Here is a 22,457-nt window from a genome sequence, read left to right on the forward strand (position 1 = left end):
TTTATAAATTATACAAAGATTCTGTAGATGAAAAGCAACACCAGATTCCAGGAATTGCTTAAAGGTGAGGTAGGCCAAAGGCATAGAAGCAGGAGTTCTTTGTAAAGGAAGGGAGCAGCACACTTCATGGGCAGGTCAAAAGGTCACCCGGAAATGGCACCACCAGCTACTGGAAACCTCCTACCCACCCCAGGACCCTGAAACAGGGAACTTGGAAAGAGAAATTTAGGGTTGTGTGTCTGCAGCACAACAGAGGGTGAGACATGTCATGGGGATACTCAGGTTACTGGAAAGATTTGCTGCCTAGAGTAGAAAAAGGTAGATTTCTATTGCTCACCCCAAATCATGTGTAAAGAGCTTCTGATTCACTTCCTCATGCTTCTTAGCTTTTACTTGGCTTCTCATATATACATATAGATTCTAGAATGAGTTTCCTTGACATGGGGACATAAGCATTCTAGGTATTGAAAAGGAGCATCTTCAATTGTAGCTATAAATCATCTTTCTGGTCTCTGTCTTGATTTCTTATTAGTTTTCTTGGCTTGAATTATGACTTTACAGGATACAAATACCCAGGGATAAAGGGCCACTAAATCAAGGTACCAGACTTGCAAAACTGACACCTAGATCCCTCAGTAGAGGAAAGAGAAGCTGTTTGTAATGACCGAGGACAAATAGAATGGTTTCTCTCAGGCCAAAATTTCTCTTAAGGTTGATCACCTCTTCACTTCTTGTCCTAATTCTCCTTGCACTCTCATCCAAATAGGAGACTCATCATTCCTGAAATGTATATAAGGCCAACATAATGTATTTTTGTTTTTATTCCATTTTTTGTTTTTGCTCTATAAATCTCCATTAGTCAAGTCTGTCTGAGACCCTAGGGCAGTGTAGAAAAATTCATAGGGAGGCCAAAGTGGGCGGATCACCTGAGGTCTGGAGTTCAAGACCAGCCTGGCTAACATGGAGAAACCCCATCTCTACCGAAAATACAAAAATGATCCAGGCATGGTGGCATGTGCTTGTAGTCCCAGCTACTCAGGAGGCTGAGGCAGGAGAATCGCGTGAACCCAGGAGGTGGAGGTTGCAGTGAGCCAAGATCACGCCATTGTACTCCAGTCTGGGCAACAGAGTGAGACTCCGTCTCAAAAAAAAAAAAAAAGAAAACATTAATATAGACTGCATGGAAGTCATTCAATTCAGCATGCAAGCATCCCACGCATCCTGTTCCTAATTATTCACTAGCCTGTCAGTGAAAGGGAGCTTACTACCTCACAAGGGTACCCACTGCATTAAAAAAAAATTGTTCCAATCAACAAATGCTTGCTGGAGAAATGAATAAATATTAGATTACAAGCTGCAGGAGGGCAGGACTATGTGTAAGGCATGGCAAAGAGGCATTATTAAAGATGTGAAGATAATCAGGATATCTGGTGATGTGTGTCTGTATTGGAGAGTCCGGTATGCATGTGGAGTCAGGAAAGGAGATAGGCGGGTATAAGTTCCAGGTTATAAGGTATAGTTCAAGGTTCAAGTGTACCAGGTCTGTCTGAATGTGCATGTGGTCATGGTCTATAGTTTGAATGTTCTTTCACGGCGATTTCCTCCATCACCTGTCTCACCTCTGTCTTCTGGGATAAATCCTTATTCCTATTCACCTTAAGTATCACCTTTCTTGCTCTGGCTCTAACACTAAGACAAAAATGCCAGAGGCAAGAAGAATGGAAGGAGGAAGAGAAGAAGAGAACATGAGACAAAAGAGCCAGCCTGGGGTGCTAAGGAGCTGCCAAAAGACTCAAAGTAGCAGAATGGGTGGGCAGGCCCTCACTGCCTGAGCCAAGCCAGCACCTGTTCACACCCACAGACTCAGACTCGATGGCCAAGAGCACTGAATCCATGTTTCTGACCTTCCACAAATTAGACTGGTTTTATCATAGGCCCATGTGGAGATGGAGCAACTTGCATCATCCTGGTCATATAAAAGAAATCAAGGGCTGATTGTCCTTGCCAAACATCTCCCTGTACTCAGCCCGTCGGAGGAATGACATCACATAAATCCTCAAACATAAAGAGGCAGAAGGACCATGCACATCTTGCCTTGGCATCCCATGTATCTAATCTAAACATTCTCTGTTCTCGCCAGGACATCCCAACACACTACCTAACCACACCCCACCCCTCCTGCACCAAAACATTTTTTTTATAATAGTTGTCATTATCATTATTATCATCATCATTACCATAATTATCATCATTGTAGAGATTGTCTGAGTTCACCATTTCAACTCCAAGGACATTTTGATTCTGTATTTTATACACGCAAAGTTTTAATTGAAATTATACATGCAAAGTTTTAATTGAAATTTTATCTGCATCGATAAACTCTCATTGACAATCTATTCTCCAAAGAGAATTCTCTTTAGCCAATGTAATTTTTCATCAATCTTTTAAAATATAGAGCAGTTAAATTGTTTCCATTTTTTTCCCATTTCTAATTTAATGTTATTGAAACTTTCCTCGGGATCAATCATTTTACAAGTAAAATAGGCATTAACCACTTGATAAGTTGATCAGTTTTGGATCCGTATCAAAATTTACTATTTATAGTTCTGTCAATGAAGACTTTATTATGTGGCTTTATAATCTTTCCAAATCTATTTTTTTCTAGATCAAAGTTAGCAGATCTGAATTTTGTCAAGAAGTTGTAATCTTCTGCCAGATGTTCATAAACCATACATTTAACTGAGGGTGGTTTTGATCACTAATCAGTTTTATCTTATATTGAATATTTCTAAATATCATCAGAGTGAAGGTGTCCTGCCATATTATAGCAAGGGTACGTTACTAACTGCTTAGTATATATGGGCATCAAGTAAACATTATCTCATTTAATCCTACAGCAATGTTGAGGGATGGATATTATTATCCCCGTTTTATAGATAAGTGAACTGAGGCTGGAAATGAGGTCACTTGCCCAGTCTCATACAGAGACTCTGATACACCTGGGAATTAAAAACCAGGACTTTGGGTGTTAAAATCTCCTTTTTTTTCCTCCTACTGTACTGTTTTTTCCAGTGTCTCTCAATTCATTCATAAGTATACTGTGTTCACCGGCTGTACACACATCTCATAACACATTTTGCCTTGTTTTTGCCTACCTCCTGTTCTCTGACTCTGTCTCTCTCTCTCTCTCTCTCTCTCACACACACACACACACACACACACACACATCCCCTTTGCGCTCCCAATATAGCACAACAGACGGCCACTGTGCTCCAGGCCTCACCCTGGGAGCAGCACAACTTCCTCTCTCCTCCCTCCCTGGTAGGTGAGTCCCACAGTGGCCCCAGGAACCACCTGGAAGGAGCTCCCATGGACAGCACGTTAGGTGGGCCCTCACAGGTGTGCCTCTGAGTTCCAACTGGGAAACCTGAAGGAGGCAGCCCCACGGGGACTCACAGGGGCTCAACTGCTGGCTGAGGGAGTCCATCAGTGTTGTTTTATTTAGAAAGGAAGAGCGTGGTTTCTCAATGGAGCACATCCAGACAGTTTCCTTTTTTACAACAAATTACAAGGGGGGTGGGAATGAAAGGAAATGGAGGAATAGAGGGAGGGAGAGCGGTTTCTATTTTTAAACCCTTGCTAGGCATTAGTTCTGTGGAAGTTTCTGTGAAGAAGGAAGAAGGAAGAAAAGATGGGAGTGAGCAAGGGGTAACTGGTGGGAGGGGTAAGGTCTAGGGAAGTGATTTTCAAACCTACTTTTTTTTTGGAACTGGAATCTTTTCTCCAAAAGTATCCTATGAAGAAATGCCAATATAAAAAATAAATAAAAGGGGAGCTGTTTATCTCCATGGACATAGGCAGCTTCCTGAGCCCTGCCCGCTTGGCTTCTCCCAGAGCACGTGGAGGCCCCCGTGATAGCTCGACTGAAAACACGTTTAAACCGCTTGTTGAGCAGGGTAAGGGAAAAGGATCACATTTCCATGTATTCATTCATTCATTCATGAAATACTTATTGATGCCTAGGTGCTGAGGTGGGAAGACTGCTTGAGGCCAGGATTTTGAGACTAGCCTGGGCAACATGGCAAGACCCCTATTGCTACAAAAAAATTTAAAATTTAAAAAACTTAGCTAGGCCTGGTGGCATGCATCTATAGTCCCAGCTGTCCAGAAGGCTGACATGGGAGGATTGCTTGAGCCCAGGAGTTCAAGGCTGCAGTGAGCTATGATTGAGCCACTGCACTCCAGCCTGAGTGACAAAGTGAGACCCTATCTCAAGAAAACAAAAACAAAGAAAACCCTCAAAGTTTGGGAAAATATGTGTTTAGACAAGACAAAAAGGCTGGGCGCGGTGGTTCATGCCTATAATCCCAACAGTGGGAGGCTAAGGCAGGCAGATCGCTTGAGCTCAGGAGTTTGAGAGCATCTTGGGTAACATGGTGAAAACCCGTCCCTAATCCTCAAAAATACAAAAAGTAGCTGGGGTTGGTGGTACGTGACTGTAGTCCCAGCTACTTGGGAAGCTGATCAGAGGATGGCTTGAGCCAAGGAGGCAGAGTTTCCAGTGAGCTATGATGGTGCCACTGCACTCCAGCCTGGGCAACAGAGCCAGACCCTGTCTCAAAAAAAGAAAAGAAAAAAGTCAGGCACATGGAGCTCTATCCTGAACTCCAGGCCTTACTCCCTAGAATCTGTTTCCTGTATCACCCACGCTGAATGCTGATGATAGGCCTGTGCAATCCATATAGGCAGATGGCACAGAAGAGCCCTACAGTGTGCCTGGTACTGCCTAAGGTGTGGCTTGTGAGCCAGGCCTGCACTGCACTCTGCTTCCGGAACTCTGAGTTGTGATCCTCCCACTAACTTACTTGTGCTTCCCAGCATTTGCCCCTGAGAGTCCTCAGAAAGAGATCTTGCAAACTGATACAGGAACCCAGACTATGATGTATGCATGCTGCCCAGACAGTTATATATCATTCATAGCTCATTAACCTGAGCTAAAAATAGAAAGCCACTGCCATAGCCAGCTGTGAATCCTCCAGGGTCCGATCCTGGTTTGATTCTAATTATACAACCTGCTTAGCAACTCCTGGTCCCCTGTTCCCATGTTTTTCCTATTCTTTTCGAAGAAGGGTGTGAATATTCAAACCTATTCATGGTTTTCATGTTTGCTCCTTATGAACTGCAGAAGCAAAGTACTTGGAGAGGGAAGAGAATGGTTATCGTGGTCAAAATGAAGTCTTGGGACTAGCTATAGATTTCCATCTCCTTGCCTTTTGGTCAATCTTCACCCCAACCACCAATCCCCTATAAGCATAAAAACTGGAGAATTGATTCTAATGGCGACGTATCTTCACAAAGCATTTGGTTCTGAAGATCCCACGACACTTTAAAGATGGTTTCTGGAAAAACCTAATTAATCCTCACAGTGTGTCTTTCAGGAAGAGGTTTTGATCTGTATGTACCCTGAAGCTGGAACAGAATAAGACAGGTGAAAATTATAGCAGGAGAAATTCAAGCTAGAAGAGAGGTAGAATTACCAGATGGTAGGGACATGAAATAGATTACCATGGCAGCTGGTATAACTCTTTTTCCAAAATATTTTTAACACAGGCATGATCTCCCTGTAGTGGACATAGGACACTTTCCTTTGCTTATCCTGTTCAACTCACATGGTCCACGTGAAGCTAAATTGCACCTACCACATCCAAGTTCCTAGGGTGTACATACAACCCCAGCCTAACTAATCAGAAGACTCCTACCCTGGGACACAGTGTTTGGTTTAGAAATGGGTTACATGACCCAAACCATCTGAGGAGGGCTTCCCAGGGATTTTACTTAAGCTTTATTGGAAAAAACTATTTTAGTCTGAGCTGAGTTTATGAGCTATAAGTACAAGATAAACTAGGAAACCATCTTGCTTCCACATGGAGAGACCTGAGCTAGACCCAGCTACACAGACCAAGGGATGAAAATAGAAAGAGAGGCCTCAGCTGTAACCACATGCAGCCATTTACTTCAGCTTTCCTGTTTTTGTATAATTCCTTTTTTTATTATTATTTTGCATGATGTAGTTCCACTTGGCTTTCTGCCCCTTTCAACCAAAAGAGCTCTAACTGATATAGCTCCATTTCCCTGATTCCGAAGCCCAATCCCATCCTAGCTACAAACACACACCACCTATCTAGAATGGCTTTGGTGCCTTCTGGCTTGAAACTGAGGAGCTGGCAAGAAGAGGGGATGATGACAAACTAATATCTCTAGGATTATCCTTCCCATTTTATGATAGGCAAACTATAGAACCACTGCCTAGATGAGACCCTGGAGGGCACCTACCCAGTGCAATCACTCAAATGGTGCCAGGCCCCTCTCAACTGTGCTACCAAGTGGTCACCTAGCCTTGACTCCAGTGATGAGTCTCCATCCTTGCTGAGCCTGCTCTTTCACTTTGGGGCATTACTAATCATTAGATAGTTCTTTCTTTTCTTTTCTTTTTTTGAGGTAGGGTCTCACTCTGTCGCCCAGGCTGGAGTGCAGTGGCATGATCATAGCTCGCCACAGCCTCAACCTTCTGGGCTCAAGCAATCCTCCCACCTCAGCCTCCCGAGTAGCTGGGACTACAGGTTCATGACACCAAGCCCAGCTAATTTTTCTAAATTATTTATATAGACATTCTCCTTATGTTGCCTGGACTGGCCTTGAGCTCCTGGGCTCAAGCAATCCTCCTGCCTCAGCCTCTGAAAGTGTTAAGATTACAGGTGTGAGCCATCACACTCAGCCAGTTCTTTCTTAAACTGAATCAAAATCTAGTTGTCTGTTATTTCTAGCCACTGGCCCTCTCTTCTGGGGTGATGCAGGGTAAGCTTGCTCTTTGCTGCATGATAACCTTCAAAGTACTGGTGGGCAGCCAGTCTGGCTTCCTGGTCCTGCCATGTATTCCAGCTACTCTTCATGTCACATGGTTTTAAGTCTCTTCTTACAGTCATCTTTTTATTAATCTACTTCTGGGAGCATGTGGCATTCAGGGCTTCATCCTGCACAAGACAGGTGTTAGGCTGACAAAATAGGAGTATAGGAGGTCTCTTACTCCCCTTTTCTGGATTCCATACTTTAGTGAGGATAGACTAGGACCACATTAACATCACCAAGTGATGGGAAGGAGTGGGGGAAGGATTATTTTAAATTAAATAGTAATATATTGGATTATAAAGAAGTCAAATATATTAAGAAGGAAGCCAAATATTACCTACACTCCTACCATCTAGAGATAAGCACTGCTAACCCCTTATTATCTCTCCTCTAATCTTTTCTCTATACAAATATAAACATAATTTTCAAATAAACTTTAGAATCAAATTCTGAATATTTATTAGATTCAGGAGCATATCCCATGCCATTAAGTAATTCATGGAAATATTATTGGCGATCGCTCCATAATAGTCCATGTCTGAATTTTTAAATCATGTCCTTTTTTTTTGGGTGGGGGGTTCTCACTCTGTCAGAGTCTCACTCTGTCATCCAGGCTGGAGTGTAGTGGCGCCATCTCGGCTCACTGCAACCTCTGCCTCCCAAGTTCAAGTGATTCTCCTGCCTCAGCCTCCTGAGTAGCTGGGATTACAGGCATGCATCACCACACCTGGCTAATTTTTGTGTTTTTAGTAGACATGGGGTTTCACCATGTTGGGCAGGCTGGTCTCAAACTCCTGGCCTCAAGTGACCCACCTGCATTGGCCTCCCAAAGTGCTGGGATTACAGGTATGAGCCACTGCATTTGGCCGTAAATCATGTCTTTATTATTAAACACTTAGGTTTTCTCACATTTTTGCTTTAATAGACAACCACAGTTTGAACATTTTTAGTAAAAATTTATAGAGATAAGATTAGAAATCAGTAGGGTAAGAACCTTTTTTAAATTATTTTAAAGTACCAGACCATGGGCTTGCATAAGAGTAAGGACTTCTGTAAGGTTCTTGTATCTTCTTAGCAAATTCCAGCCCAGAAACGACTTAGCCATTTATTCTCCCATCCATAGTGTATGAAGCACTTGTCTTATCACTTTCTGCTCAGGATTAGGTATTATAATTTTTATATTGTAATCAACGTATTAGGAGCAAATGGTATCCAATTGCTGTTTTAAGTTGTATCCATTGATTATTTATAAGGTTGATTTGTTTTTAGGTTTGATGAAATAATTTTTTATTAAATTTTATTTTAACTTAGATTCAAGAATACATATGCATGTTTGTTACATGGGTATATTGTGTACTGGTGGGGATTGAGTTTCTAGCATACCTGTTTCCCAAATAGTGAACACTGTGTCCATCAGATAATTTTTCAACCCTTGTCCACCTTCTGGAGTCCCCAGTGCTTATTATTTCCATCTTTATGTCCATGTGTGTCCATTGTTTAGCTCCCATTTGTAATTGAGAACATGTAGTTTTCTGTGTCTGAGTTCCTTTACTTAGGATAACGGCTTCCAGTTTCATCCATGTTGCTACAAAGAACATGATTTCATTCTTTTAATGGCTGTGTAGTATTCCAAGGTGTATATACACCACATTTTCTTTATCCAGTCACCTGCTGATGGTCACTTAGGTTGGTTCTATGACTCTGACATTGTGAATAGTGCTGTGATGAACAAACAAGTACAGATGTCTTTTTTAACATAATGATTTATTTTCCTTTGGGTAGATACACAGTGTGGAGATTGAACTAACTTACATTCTCACCAACAGTGTATAAGCATTCCCTTTTCTTCATATCCATGCCATCTGTTGTTTTCTGACTTTTTAATAATAGCCATTCTGACTAGTATAATATGATATCTCATTGTGGCTTTAATTTGCATTCCTCTGATGGTTAATGACGTTGAGCATTTTTTCATGTGTTTGTTAGCTGCTTGGATGTCTTCTTTCGAGAAATGTCTATTCATGCCCTTTGCCCAGTTTTTTAATGGAGTTGTTTCTTATTGAGTTACTTGAGTTCCTTGTAGGCTCTGGATATTAGTCATTTGTCAGAGGTATAATTTGCAATTATTTTCTCCCATTCCATAGGTTGTCTGTTTACTCTGTTGATTATTTTCTTTTGCTGTGCAGAAGCTTTTTTGGTTTAACTAAGTCCCATTTGTCTGTTTTTGTTTTTTTTTTTGCATTTGCTTTTGGGGTCTTCATTGTAAATTCTCTGCCTAGATCGATGTCCAGGGAGTTTTTTCTTGGCTTTCTTCTAGGATTTTTATAGTTTCAGGTCTTACATTTAGTCTTTAATGACTTGAGTTAATTTTTGTGTATGGTGAGAGAGAGGGGTCCAGTTTCATTCTTCTGCACCTTGGTAGCCAGTTATCCCAGCACCATCAACTGAATAGGGTGTCCTTTCCCCATTGTTTATTTTTGTCAACTTTGTGAAAGGTCAATTTGTTGTAGGTATGTGGCTTTTTTTCTGGGTTCTCTATTCTGTTCCATTGATCTATGTTGATAAAACAATTTTTAAATTGAATAAATTTGGTTTCTCTATGTGACTTCCATTGATTTTAGAGGCAAATGGCATCTAATTTCTCTTTTAAGTTGCATTCCTTTGATTATTAGTAAAGTTGGACATTTTTAGTTCATTAAAACAGGTTTTAAATGGAGTAAAATTGATTCTTTTACTATTTTATTCCTAGTGTGTTACTTTCATAAATTAGAAAAAAATACTGATATTAAATTCTAAAGACTAAAAGTTATGGCTTCCCTAGGCCTGATTGTAAAGCTCCCATACCTACTTCACAGGTCAGTTTTGAAGGAGCAAATGGCATGTAACATGAAGTGGCACTTGAAACTTTACTATCACATGTAAGCAAGTGTCGCTATCTTCCTCTTTCTGTCTCTGACAGCTCTCCATCTCTCATCCTTGTTCACAACTATTAGACATGATCCCTAGATAAGGAAAGGGTGTAGAAAGATCTACTTTCTCAGGATTGTGAAGGGAGCATAGATTTTTCAGGGCTTTCAAAGGCTGATGTGAATATTGTATGAAACACATCAAAGATATCTGATTCTCCTGCCATTTAAATGATTTGAGCCAGCCAGTAAATACCATTAATTAAAGATCCACTCTAGGCTAAGCCCTGAAATAAGCCTTATGGGAAGCACTTAGGGCTAAGGCAATAATGGAGAAAGGGAAGTCCCTGCAGAGAGAAGAGACAGTGGGGCTGGAGAACAGCAATAACAAGAGCCATTGATTCTATTTCCCTCTTGCATCCTAGGTCTAATTTCTTGGTGCCAGGTGAAAGGGGATTATAAGACAGCTAGTCTGCATTGTAGTTGTGTGTTATAATCACAATATACTGTTTGGAAAAACTTAAATTAGATCTCTAGTTTACCCCTACACCAGAATAAATTCTAGATGGATTTAGCATGCAATGACTTTTAACAAATGTCTTTTGTACATCTACTGTGTACCAGTTGCTAGGTTAGGTTCTTAAAATGCAAAACAGATATGGTTTCTGCCCTCCATAGAGTTTACAATCTAGTTAGGGGTGCATATATTAAATAAGTAGATAAATGATGTAACTACAATTCTTTATTTTATTTTTTTTTTTGAGACAGTCTTGCTCCGTCACCCAGGCTGGAGTGCAGTGGCGCAATCTCAGCTCACTGCAACCTTTGCCTCTAGGGTTCAAGCAATTCTCCCACGGCAGTCTCCTGAGTAGCTGGGATTGCAGGCACACACCACCAAGCCCAGCTAATTTTTGTATTTTTGGTAGAGTTGGGTTTGCACCATGTTAGCCAGGCTGGTCCTGAACTCCTGGCCTCAAGTGATCCACCCGCCTCAGCCTCCCAAAGTGCTGGGGTTACAGGCAAGAGCCACCATGCTCGGCCTGTAACTACAATTATTGATAAAAGTTAAAAAGGAAAATAATAGGATGCTAAGAGAAAGAAGACCAGGGTTAGGGAAACCTCCTTTAGGTTATATAACCTGGAAAGACTTCTCAAAGCAGGTGGTATTTAATTTGAGATTTGAGGAATGAGAAGGAGCCAGTCTGTTGAAGAGTAAAGGAAGATCATTCCAGGCAGAGAGGGCAAGTGGTAAGAAGACCATGAGAGGTGACAGAGCTAGAAAGAAAACACAGATAAATATTTTTACAACCACGGAACAGAGAAGCCCTTTCTAAATGTGATTCCAAAAAAAGCTGGAACCACAGTAGTCAGACGACATCAGAATTTTTAAATTCTTCATGGCAGAGACCACATAAAGCTAAAGACAAATGGTAAACTGGTAAAAATCATTATAACTTGAATGTCAATATATTATCGTCCTTACTAGATTGAAAGTATTTAAAACTATATATCAGAAAAGTTAATACTCCCAAAGAGGGGGAAAAAGGTCAAGCAAATTCACAAAACAAGAAACACAAATAATCAATAAATATTGGAAATCTTCTTAACTCTAGTAAATAGAAACATAAACCTTAAAACAATAATGACATGCTATTTTTTACTCCTGAGAGTGGCAGAGATTTAAAAGAATGGTAATTCACAGAATCAAGGAGAGTATGGAGAAGCAAGTATTCTATTCTCTGCTAGTCGGTGGGAATGTGCATTGGTATAACCTTTCTAGAAAACGGAGAGTAAAGGCCTTAAAAATACACATATTCTTCAACTCAGAAAGTCTGCTGCTAGGAATTTGTTGTAAGGAAGCACACTCAGTTCTGCAGAAAAATTTAACTATCGGGATGTTCATTACACTATATTCTATTATGATTTAAAATCAGAGACAACCTCAGGAGACTATATTCATACAATGGAATACAGTGAAGTTATTAAGAAGAATTTTGTTAAATTTATATTTTACTGACATGAAAATGCCTTCAAGATGTTGAGTAGAAAAGCGCAGCTTACAAAACAGCACTTTTGATAGGATTGTATTTTGTTTTAAAATACCATATATATGCATAGAAATGTCTGTAAAATGTTAACAATGGATTTCTCAAAGCGATGAGATTACATGTAACTTTTACTTTTTATATCTTTATATTTTATACGACCTTTTTAGAATGAGTGTGCATTACTGTTTATACTAAGAAAAAATTAAGCTGTTTTCTTATTGAGATGGGTAAAAAGTGAGTCATCCTAGTCGCCTTAGGCCAGAAGGAACTGGAAGAGGATCCCATCTATTTCACTTCCTGGGAGCAGGTCTGTTTGATCCGCATCACTAGAGCCCTCCAGAGCAGGGCTTATCCCTAAGGGAGGCAACATCCTCCACCAGGGCCTTTCTATCCCTGGTTTAGACACAGTCACCGTCCACCTAAGCCCTCTGCTCAATGTTTTCTCTTTTCCCCAGGAAACAAAGCCCTTTGCTGCTCTGATTCATCGCCCCGTTGGAGGCCGAGTCACCACAGCTCAGACGCAGGTGTCTGGGGGTGACACAGCGCAACACTGCGCCTCCGGAATAAGGGCAGTCCTTCCGCCTTCGAGGCTGTGAAATGTCAGGCACGATTAGAAAGGTCACTTGTCCTGACAGCTCTCTGTGCTTCCCGGAGAGCAGCCTTCCTGCTGAGAACATTCTTCATTGTGCTTCCTGCAGTGGGGTCCCTGCCTGCTCATGCCCCGTTCTAAAATGGAGGCCCTATCTTCCTCCTAGTCCCTCCTGAACATGTGGGAAAATTGCCGAGGACTGCAAAACCTTGCAAAAACAGGGCAGCTCTCTGATTCAAGGAAAGAGATGAAAGGCAAATTTCTAGAACGGAGTATTGCATAGTGGAAGAAGGAAACTTCATTCTTGAAGAAATGAAATAGGTCCACAGTCCTGGGAAATGGGGGTGGGAGAGGGGTGCGGGGACAGGGTCAGAAGAACAGAGGCACAAAAAAATAGACACACCCCCAATCCCAAAATTATACCAGTAGAGCCAGGAACTAAGAGTAGTGTCAAGGTACTAAGTAAAAACTGAACACTGAGACAGAAGTTCCTAAGTTGCTATGTACTTCTTGCCCTACCCCCAGAACTTCTGATTCTGCAGGTCCAAGGTGTTGTCCAGAAATCTGCATTTTGAAAAAGGCACCCCACATCATTCAGAAGCAGGTGATCTGTGCACTTTACTTTGAGAATCCTGGCATAAGGGATGAGGAAAGACTAGTCGTTGGGCACATCAGAGGACTCCAAGGGGGAATTCCTTACATTTTGCTCAACAGGAGTGGCTAGGGACGTCTGAGGAATCTAAGCATGACCAGCATGGGATGAGGTGGGAGAGGGGGACTGCCTGCAAGGGAGGGAAAGGGTGAGCACTCTCCAACCTTCTCCATCCTTCTAACCTCTTCAGCCCAAGCTGGTCTGGAAGGGGCTTCTGAACCTGTCAAGTCCAAGCCTGATATGTGTGCCCCCACCCCCCAAAGCCATACTCTTTCATTGGCGTCTTTATAGAGGACCTGCTCTCCAGTGATACATTGCTGGACGATTATCTTATGGCAGAGCCATTGGTTGGTAGTGTTATTTTCTTATCTCATAGAAGTTTCTGGGGTAATGGGAATATTTTTGTGTGTATTTAGCTTTGATCATATCTTGTTAGGGAAATGCAGCAGGAAGGTTGGGCTCTAAAACATTAAATCCAATTAAACCCCCTCTCCTCCCATGAGGAGCCAATTTGGGTGCCCACATGCAACATCAGCTTCCTAATCCTTTTTTTGTTTTTGTAGAAACAGGGTCTTGCTCTATTGCCCAGGCTGGAGTGCAGTGGTGTGATCTTGGCTCACTGCAACCTTCCACCTTCTGGGTTCAAGTGATCTCATGTCTCAGCCTCTCAAGTAGCTGAGATTACAGGTACAAGCCACAATGCCTGGCTAATTTTTGTATTTTTAGTAGAGATGGGGTTTCGCCATGTTGGCCACGCTGGTCTCGAACTCCTGACCTCAAGTGATCCACCCACCTTGGCCTCCCAAAGTGCTGGGATTACAGGCATGAGCCACCATGCCCGGCCCCTAATCCTTTTAAAGCAAGCTTTTTTTACACCTCTCTATTAGCAGGTAAAGTAGAGAAAGCATATGACCGGGTCGTGTGGTGATTGCGTGAAGGATATGAATGGAAGAGTAAACAGTGGACACATTGACTATCCAGAGAATTCTGCAATTCCAGGACAGTTCGTGCTGATGGAGGACAATAGAAAGATCTCAGCCATTGTGCCAGCTGTCTGACACTGAGAAGGTAAAGGGAGTAGGTGTGAAGATTACTAGGAAAACAAGAGTTCTTCCAAGCAATGCAACCAGCGCTTCCGAGGCTGATCTTAGATACAAGCTGTGGAAATGAAAGCGTGTTGCTCATTGCAGAATCTTTCCTTCTTACAGGAGGAAGCTCGATTCAAGTCACCAGCAGAAAACAGAGTGGCCTTCATGTCTTTTCTCTCAAGGTTCTGTAGGTTAGTGTCTCGATCTAAGTTTTCCTTACTTTGGCACAGGTCATACTTAAATGAATGTTACAGCAAGGGAAGCAGGCAATTCCTCACCACCTCTGTTGAGCAAAATGTAAGGGAAAGGGAGCTGAAGCAGAAAGTGTCCTTGAGGGGGCAAATGAGCGCCCCTCCCAGGCCAGCCAACTGCTGTAGGGGATGGGGATGTAGCAGTGAACAAATCAAACAAAGCCCTTGCTCTCAGGGGACTCATTCCAGCAGGACAAGATAGACTTTAATAAACAGGTAATTTCAAAATATATATGGGAGGGGGTCATAAGTGCTATGAAGATAATTAAATCTCAACAAAGGGATGGAGAGCAATGCAAAGTACCAGAGGGGTTCAGGGAAAGCCTTAGGTGATGAAATTTGAGCAGAGACTGGAAGGAAGTGAGGGAGTCAACTGTGTGAATATCAGAGGGAAGACCAGACAGAGGAGGGCAAGTTCACAGGCCCAGAGGTAGGAGCAAGCTGATGTGAGAAAAGGGGCTGCCGTGAATGAGGAGAATGGCAGGAAATGAAATCAGAGAGGTGCCAGGGGCTCCACTGCCTGGGGCCTTGCTGTCATGATGGGACTTTGGGTTAACACACAGAAAGCGCTTACAGCTAAAGAGATTTTCCCCACCCCCAAACTTTAATGATGTGACTAAGAAAAAGTCATCAAAGCTACTTCTTTAGGGGATTTTAAAGACAAAGATTTCAGAAAAGGGACACACAAAAATGAAAGCAGTCTATGTAGGGGAGGTAGGATTATGGATTTTCTTTTCTTTTTTTAAAAAAGAAAAGAATTTGTGATTGCTGAAATACTTCTGGAATATGAAATATATTTACCTTAAAACAAATCTACCCACTGGGTGTGGTGGCTCACATCTGTAAGGCCAGCACTTTGCGGGGCTGAGGCAGGCAGATCACTTGTGGTCAGGAGTTCAAAACCAGCCTGGCCAACACGGTGAAACCCTGTTTCTACTAAAAATACAAAAATTAGCCCAGCGTGGTGGCAGGTGCCTGTAATCCCACCTATTCGGGAGGATGAGGCAGGAGAATCGCTTAAACCCAAGAAGCAGAGGTTGCAGTGAGCCAAAATGGTGCCACTGCACTCCAACCTGGGCAACAGAGTGAGATTCCATCAAAAAAAAAAAAAACAACACACAAATCTACCACCACAGGGGCCATGGATAGGGGGTGCCTCTACATCCCCAGTGCTTGGAATTGTACCCAGTGCACGGCAGACACTCATAAATGCTCGTGGAATCAATGAAATGAACCTCTTGAGATGGGCACTCATAAATGCTCATGGAATCAATGAAATGAACCTCTTGAGATGGGTTACATGTCCTGTCTAGAGCAAGAGAATAAGAAACTATCCAGGCCCTACCTGAAGCAGGTCAATATAATCCTAATTTCTTTACCTCATTCGTAGAGTTTTGCAATTTTCAAATTATTCATGCCATATAGAGAGTTTGATAATTAAAGAAATACTATGATTTTGAGCACGGAAGCTATAGAACTTTTATTGGTCTCTTGGGAAACATAATAAGCCTCTTCTTTGACTTCAGGCTCTGAACTTTCTGCTGAAACTGGTAATGGGAGAAACAGGATTGAATAAGGAAATCTACACTAGATCCTGGGATTTAAGTCCCCAGCCCATCACTCACACTGCCTCCTTCCACAAGGACTGAGATGGCAACCTTCCCAGGCTCACTACTCTCAGGATAATGGAACTAATACCCCCAACTGCTTGGCCTACCCTCACAAACAGCACTTGCCATTGTCATCTAGAAAGCCACATTCCTCATCAGAGCCTTCACTTGCTGCCTGGCTGGTCCTTGACATGCTCCTCCATCTGGATGCTTCTATGAGTTTAGAAGCTGAATCATTAGTCAATGCCTTGGTTGAGTTTTTCTTCCTCTCCCCAGTGTGATGGGTGGTGTCAAAGGGAAAGTAAAAAATCTGCCACAGAACTAAGATTACTGTAAGACACAAAGATATATTTAGGGAACATAAGGGACTCATTATTAAACAAACCCATAAATGATATCAGCTGTTAAGGTATTCCTCCTTCCATATTTTCTGAGAAGCAAATAAGAAAGGAGGATGCCGTGTATTAACTCTTTTTGACCCAGTTCCTATGGGTGCTTTATTCCCTGCCTCTCTTATGAGGGTCCAGTTTGGTGAATAATAAACAGTTTCAGTGATTGAGTCCTTACTAAAGGCCAGGTTCTCTAATAAGCATTTCATGTTGCTTAACTCATTCAATCCTTTGGGGAAGATATTATTATCCCCATTTACAGATAGAAGCAACTGAGGCTTCGAGGCATGAAATCATTTACTTAAAATCACACAGCCAGCAAATGGGCAATCCAGGTTTAAAACCACGGTCTACCCAATTCCAAGGCCCATGTTTTAAGCCACTACCCTATTATGCAGCCTCTCATAGCAGATAAGGATGTACAGTTGTAGCCTCTTTTTCTTTCTTTTTTTTTTTTTTTTTGAGATGGAATCCCACTCTGTCACCCAGGATGCAGTGCAATGGTGCGATCTCGGCTCACTGCAACCACTGCCTGCCAGGTTCAAACGATTCTCCTGCCTTAGTCTCCTGAGTAGCTGGGATTACAGGTGCACACTACCATGCCCGGCTAATTTTTTTTTTTTTGTATTTTTAGTAGAGACGGGGTTTCACCATGTTGGTCAGGCTGGTCTCAAACTCCTGACCTCATGATACACCTACCTTGGCCTCCCAAAGTGCTGGGATTACAGGCATGAGCCACTGCACCCAGATGCCTCTTTTTCTTTAAGTAAGATTTTGCAAAATTTCTCTGAAGTTGAGTAAGATCGAAGAATAATGACGTTGGAATGCCAGAGCTATAATACACAGTTCAAAACTAGAACTTTGGAGTGAGACAAGAAGCTCTTTTAGCCCAGAAAATAGGCTTCCTACTGTCTGTAGGAAAATCTTAACTCTTCAGTCAAGACTCCAAGGCTTCTCACAATCTGGACTAATTACCTCCCATCCATTCATTCAGTCAAACAAATATTAAATTAGATACCGACTACATGCCAGGCAATAGGAATGCAATGGTAAATACAAATAGAATGGCCCCCACTCTCATGAAGCTCATCGTTTTGAGGTGTATGGATATATGTACAATTAATATGTGTATATCCATAATATCTAAAATAACATGAAATTGCAATGGTGGTTAAGTTCAATGCAAGAGAGAAACGTGGTGCTGTAAGAGGGGATTGGTCTGTCCTTGAAGGAATGATGCTTGAGCCAAGATATGAATGATGGCCAGGAACTGAGTTGGCAAAGAGGGGAGGGAAAATGCTAATAGAATCATCCACCCATTCTGTCCTTTCTCCTTCTCAGCTTGCCATAGCGGAAACCTGAATCTTGTGAAATGGAGATGGGCAATACAGGCAATGGATCCTTCAGGTCTCCTTCTTCCAAGCAAATGTAGCCCTGGGAACACTTTCATTGAAAAGAAAGAAGAGACAAGGTGACTGGTGACTGATGATACAAAATCAGAATAGGGGTATTGGTATTTTATCCTCTGATATGTCAGTCTTCTGTACTTCTTGGTGATACTACTAATCAGGTGGGACTGCTGTTGTCCCATATACTGCATTTGTATGACTCAGAAAAAGATGACCATTCCTTCAGGAAGAATCAGCCTTGGGCATCTAGTTTGAGGAGGAGAGCACGGGCTCAATTTCTATTGCAGTGACTAGCTCCTCCAACCCAAACCAGCTACTCTTCTCCAGTGAACAACCTGAACATCCACACATGGTGGACCTGTGAACAGACCTTTGTTTTACAAGTCGCTGTGACTGAAATGGCTGTGAAATGAGGACTAAACTGACCGCAAGCATTGTGCACAATGAGGTATACTTAAGGGTATGTGTGTGTGTGTGTCCTGGTAAATAACTGTGAATTGCCAAAGATGTCTACAGAAGTCCAAGGTGGGTAACAAGAATGAGAACCAACAAAGGCAGCATCTCCTAAAACGTGTTTACCAGGACCAACTTACCAGGAGATAATGAAAAAGCAAGAGGTGGACCTCAAGTCATTAGGAGAGAAGAAAATTAAAACCAGACGATTGGCCCACTGGTGATAAGTTGCCTGGAATAATCAGAGAATTTGAAGGCTGGCTTGATTATCCCTGGAATCTGGCCCAATTCTGGTTTACAGCAAATGTTATTAACTAGGGAGTCCATCAGTGACCTTCAGGGGACCTCTGAACCTCCTGAAATTACAGTATTATTTTGCATATATGTGTGCATACACACTTTTGTTGTGGAGGGTCTTAGCAGTCATCAGATTATCGGATTAAGAACTGGTCTCAGCCAGGCACGGTGGCTCATGCCTGTAATCCCAACACTTTGGGAGGCTGAGGCAGGCAGACCACCTGAGGTCAGGAGTTCGAAACCAGCCTGGCCAACATGGCGAAACCCCGTCTCTACTAAAAATACAAAAATTAGCCGGATGCGGTGGTGGGTGCCTGTAGTCCCAGCTACTCAGGAGGCTGAGGCGGGAGAATCATTTGAACCCAGGAGGTGGAGGTTGCAGTGAGCCAAGATCCTGCCAGTGCACTCCTGTCACCTGGGCGACAGAGCGAGACTCCGTCTCAAAAAAAAGAACTGGTATCAAGATACACAGATGACCCGGCTGGGTGGGTCAGAGTGAATTTTGTTAAAGATGGAAACATTATACCATAAGATGTCCTGTCAGAAAACAAAGCTATTTACTATTAAGGCCAAGAAAGTTGTAATTTTTCTTGGAAAGAAGCTACTAATGCCTCAGAAGAACCTTTTTTCTCTTGTATGGAGTTTGATCACCTTGCCCATAGGAATCCAATGGTAATTCTCTGAGAGGCTTGGGTTTTCTGAATGAGTGTACCTAATATTGAATAAGCAAAGTGTGTTCCTCATTAGATGTTCAAACTGATACCCTAGTAAGTTATATTTACATTCTGTCAACCTCCTTAAGCTTATAGTAATTAATTTTCTCCTTTTTTTGCAATCATCCAAATGAGTGGGTAAGAATCTGGGCCCTGGAGTCCTTCAATTTGAGATGCAAGATATGGCTCTTCCAGATACCAGTTGGAGAGGTTTGTATGTAATTTTATCACCCTGAATTTCAGTTTCAGCACTTGGTAAAATGGAGATAATAATAGTATTTACCGTATAAATACTGTGAGGATAAAATAATCCAATTAATCCATGTTAGTCACAGTGTTTGGCATATACTAAGTGCCTGATACAGGTTAGAATGAGACTTTACTCCCTGCTTCCCTTTTTAAATTTTGTTTTTACTTTGTATTTTTTTAATTTAGATATAATTTACACACAGTGAAATTCACAGATTTTAAATGCACAGTTCAATACGTTTTGACAAATCCATGCCTCTTTTTGATAAAAGCCTCATGCCCTTTCTATTCCCTATATTCTAAAGTTTTTTGTTTTCCAAATGCTGAATTATATTACAATATATAATCTATCCATGAAAAATCTTCACCCCCCTACCACCAGCATCCAGATTCTATTTTTTTCTTTCTTTTTTCCCCTCATCTTAAGGTCTGCTTCTATAGGTTCTAAAACAGCTCCTCCCCACCCCCAGCCAAATTTAAAACCTAGAAGGACCTTGGGACAGTCATTTTGCCGCTTTCCTGCATCTTGGAAAGTCTATAGATAAAATCCAATTGGTTTTATTTTTAGATCTCCAGGGAAAGTTTTTCTGCAACCTCTCTCAGTCACCTGTTTCAGCGCTTAGCAACACTTAACATTAGAAAGCTCTGTCTCTGTGTGTCCCTGGCTTTTAAATGGGTAATAACCACTAATGTTGATACAATGCTTTAGCAAGATCCATGAAATGAGATAAGAAAGGAGGTAGAGTGGAGTAAACCTGGCCACATAAATGAGTGCATGTTTGTCCTTGTTGAGAATGGCAGGATTTGACCCAACTGAGATTGTGCCCAGGCAGAGGGTAAGTACTATTCAGCTCTACCTCATTGTTCTACAGGTGTGAAACCAGATCTACAGGTTTTCTACAGTCACCAGATCTTCAGATTTTCCTTCCAGGGAAAAAGGCAGAAATTTGTATTTTTATGTGAAATTCTTTTTAACATTACCTTGCAAAAAAAAGAAAAGAAAAAGAAAAAGAAAAGAAAGAAAGCTCTCTGTAGGTCAAGAAAACATGTCTGCTGCCTGCGTAGCCCATAGATCAGTTTATAATCCCTGTTGTAGTTCATACAGTGCTTTTACATCTACTACCTCATTTAATCTTGAATATACTTGCAAGACAGGAAAGGCAAGGGGGTGTACAATCCTGGTTTTTTTTTTGAGACGGAGTCTCGCTCTGTCACCAGGCTAGAGTGCAATGGCACGATCTTGGCTCACTGAAACCTCCGCCTCCCGGATTCAAGTGATTCTCCTGCCTCAGCCTCCCAAGTAGCTCGGATTACAAGTGTGCACCACCATGCCTGGCTAATTTTTGTTTTCGTAGAGACGGGGTTTCACCATGTTGGCCAGAATGGTCTCGATCTCCTGATCTCACGATCCGCCCAACAATCCTGATTTTAAGAGAAGAAACTGAGGCTTAGAAATATGAAATAAGTTGTTCAAACCACACATCTGGCAGAACCTAGGACTTATGGTTCTGTTTTACTGTGACTCCTGCTACATCCCAGCTTTGCCCTCCAGGGGCCGTTAGAGCCCTTGTTCACTTCTTAGTGAATGGAGACATCACCCAGAGTTTACTAGTTGTTTGTGGAAAATGCAGGAAAAAATGAAGGGCAACTCAAAGAGTAAATTTGGTATAAACGCAATAGAGTATTGGTTGCAAAGAGCAATAACAATGACATCTTATGGGGGATTAAATATTTGTAGAATTAAAAGCTATGATAGGCCGGGTGCAGAGGCTCACACCTGTAATCCCAGCACTTTGGGAGGCTGAGGCAGTTGGATCACCTGAGGTCAGGAGTTTGAGACCAGCCTGGCCAGCAAGATGAAACCCTGCCTCTACTAAAAATACAAAAATTAGCCAGGCATGGTGGTGGGTGCCTGTAATCCCAGCTACTCCAGAGGCTGAGGTACAAGAATCACTTGAACCGGTGAGGTGGAGGTTGCAGTGAGCCGAGATTTTGCCTGAGCAACAAGAACAAAATTCCGTCTCAGAAAAACAACAAACAAGAAAACAAAACAAAAATAAACAAATAAAAGCTATGATAAAAACAAAAACACCCGGCCTGGCGCGGTGGCTCATGCCTGTAATCCCAGCACTTTGGGAGGCCAAGGCGGGTGGATCTCGGTCAGGAGATCGAGACCATCCTAGCTAACGTGGTGAAACCCCGTCTCTACTAAAAATACAAAGAAATTAGCCAGGCGTGGTGGTGGGCACCTGTAGTCCCAGCTACTCGGGAGGCTGAGGCAGGAGAATGGCGTGAACCCGGGAGGCGGAGCTTGCAGTGAGCTGAGATCGCGCCACTGGACTCCAGCCTGGGCGACAGAGCGAGACTCAGTCTCAAAAAACAAACAAACAAACAAAAAACACCCTGACGTAGTTGACAGGTTTAAACTTTCTAAGGCCTTTGGATTATTTCAGAAATGGGAAAAATATCAATGTAAGCAAGAGTGGCCACTATAAGAAGAATAGAAGAATGTATAACTAAGAAGCTAATATAGGGAAAAATACTGGATTAATATAAAAGAAGGCAAGAAAGGAGAGAAAATGACATAAAACAGGTAGGACAAATAAAAAAATCAGAAAACAGATAGTAAATATAAACTTATCAGTAATTACATTAAATGTAAATGGACTACTTCAATGAAAATACAAATACAGTCATGCTAGATAAAAAATAAAAACCCAACTGTATGTCCCTTAAGTATAAGGACACAAAAGGTAGAAAGAAAAGGGCTGAGTCGTGTGGCTCACACCTGTAATCCCAGCACTTTGGGAGGCCAAGGTGGAAGGATCACTTGGGGCTAGGAGTTTGAGACCAGTCTGGGTAGCATTGTGACAGCCCTGTTTCCACAAAAATAAAAC

General features: G+C 42.0%; 1 protein-coding gene and 1 long non-coding RNA gene across 2 annotated transcripts in view; one reads left to right on the top strand and one right to left on the bottom strand.

Moving 5' to 3' along the window:
- The window catches only part of MARCHF4 (membrane associated ring-CH-type finger 4), a 110,303-nt gene that overhangs the window by 45,977 nt on the left and 41,869 nt on the right, over positions 1-22,457 (bottom strand). The window lies entirely within an intron of this gene.
- LOC134737476 (uncharacterized) lies at positions 14,037-20,394 on the top strand. The gene is made up of 3 exons (XR_010122416.1): positions 14,037-14,169; positions 14,310-14,380; positions 17,781-20,394. It is a non-coding gene; the product is annotated as an uncharacterized lncRNA (long non-coding RNA).

Source organism: Symphalangus syndactylus, chromosome 8, assembly GCF_028878055.3.
Source record: "Symphalangus syndactylus isolate Jambi chromosome 8, NHGRI_mSymSyn1-v2.1_pri, whole genome shotgun sequence".
NCBI lineage: Eukaryota > Metazoa > Chordata > Mammalia > Primates > Hylobatidae > Symphalangus > Symphalangus syndactylus.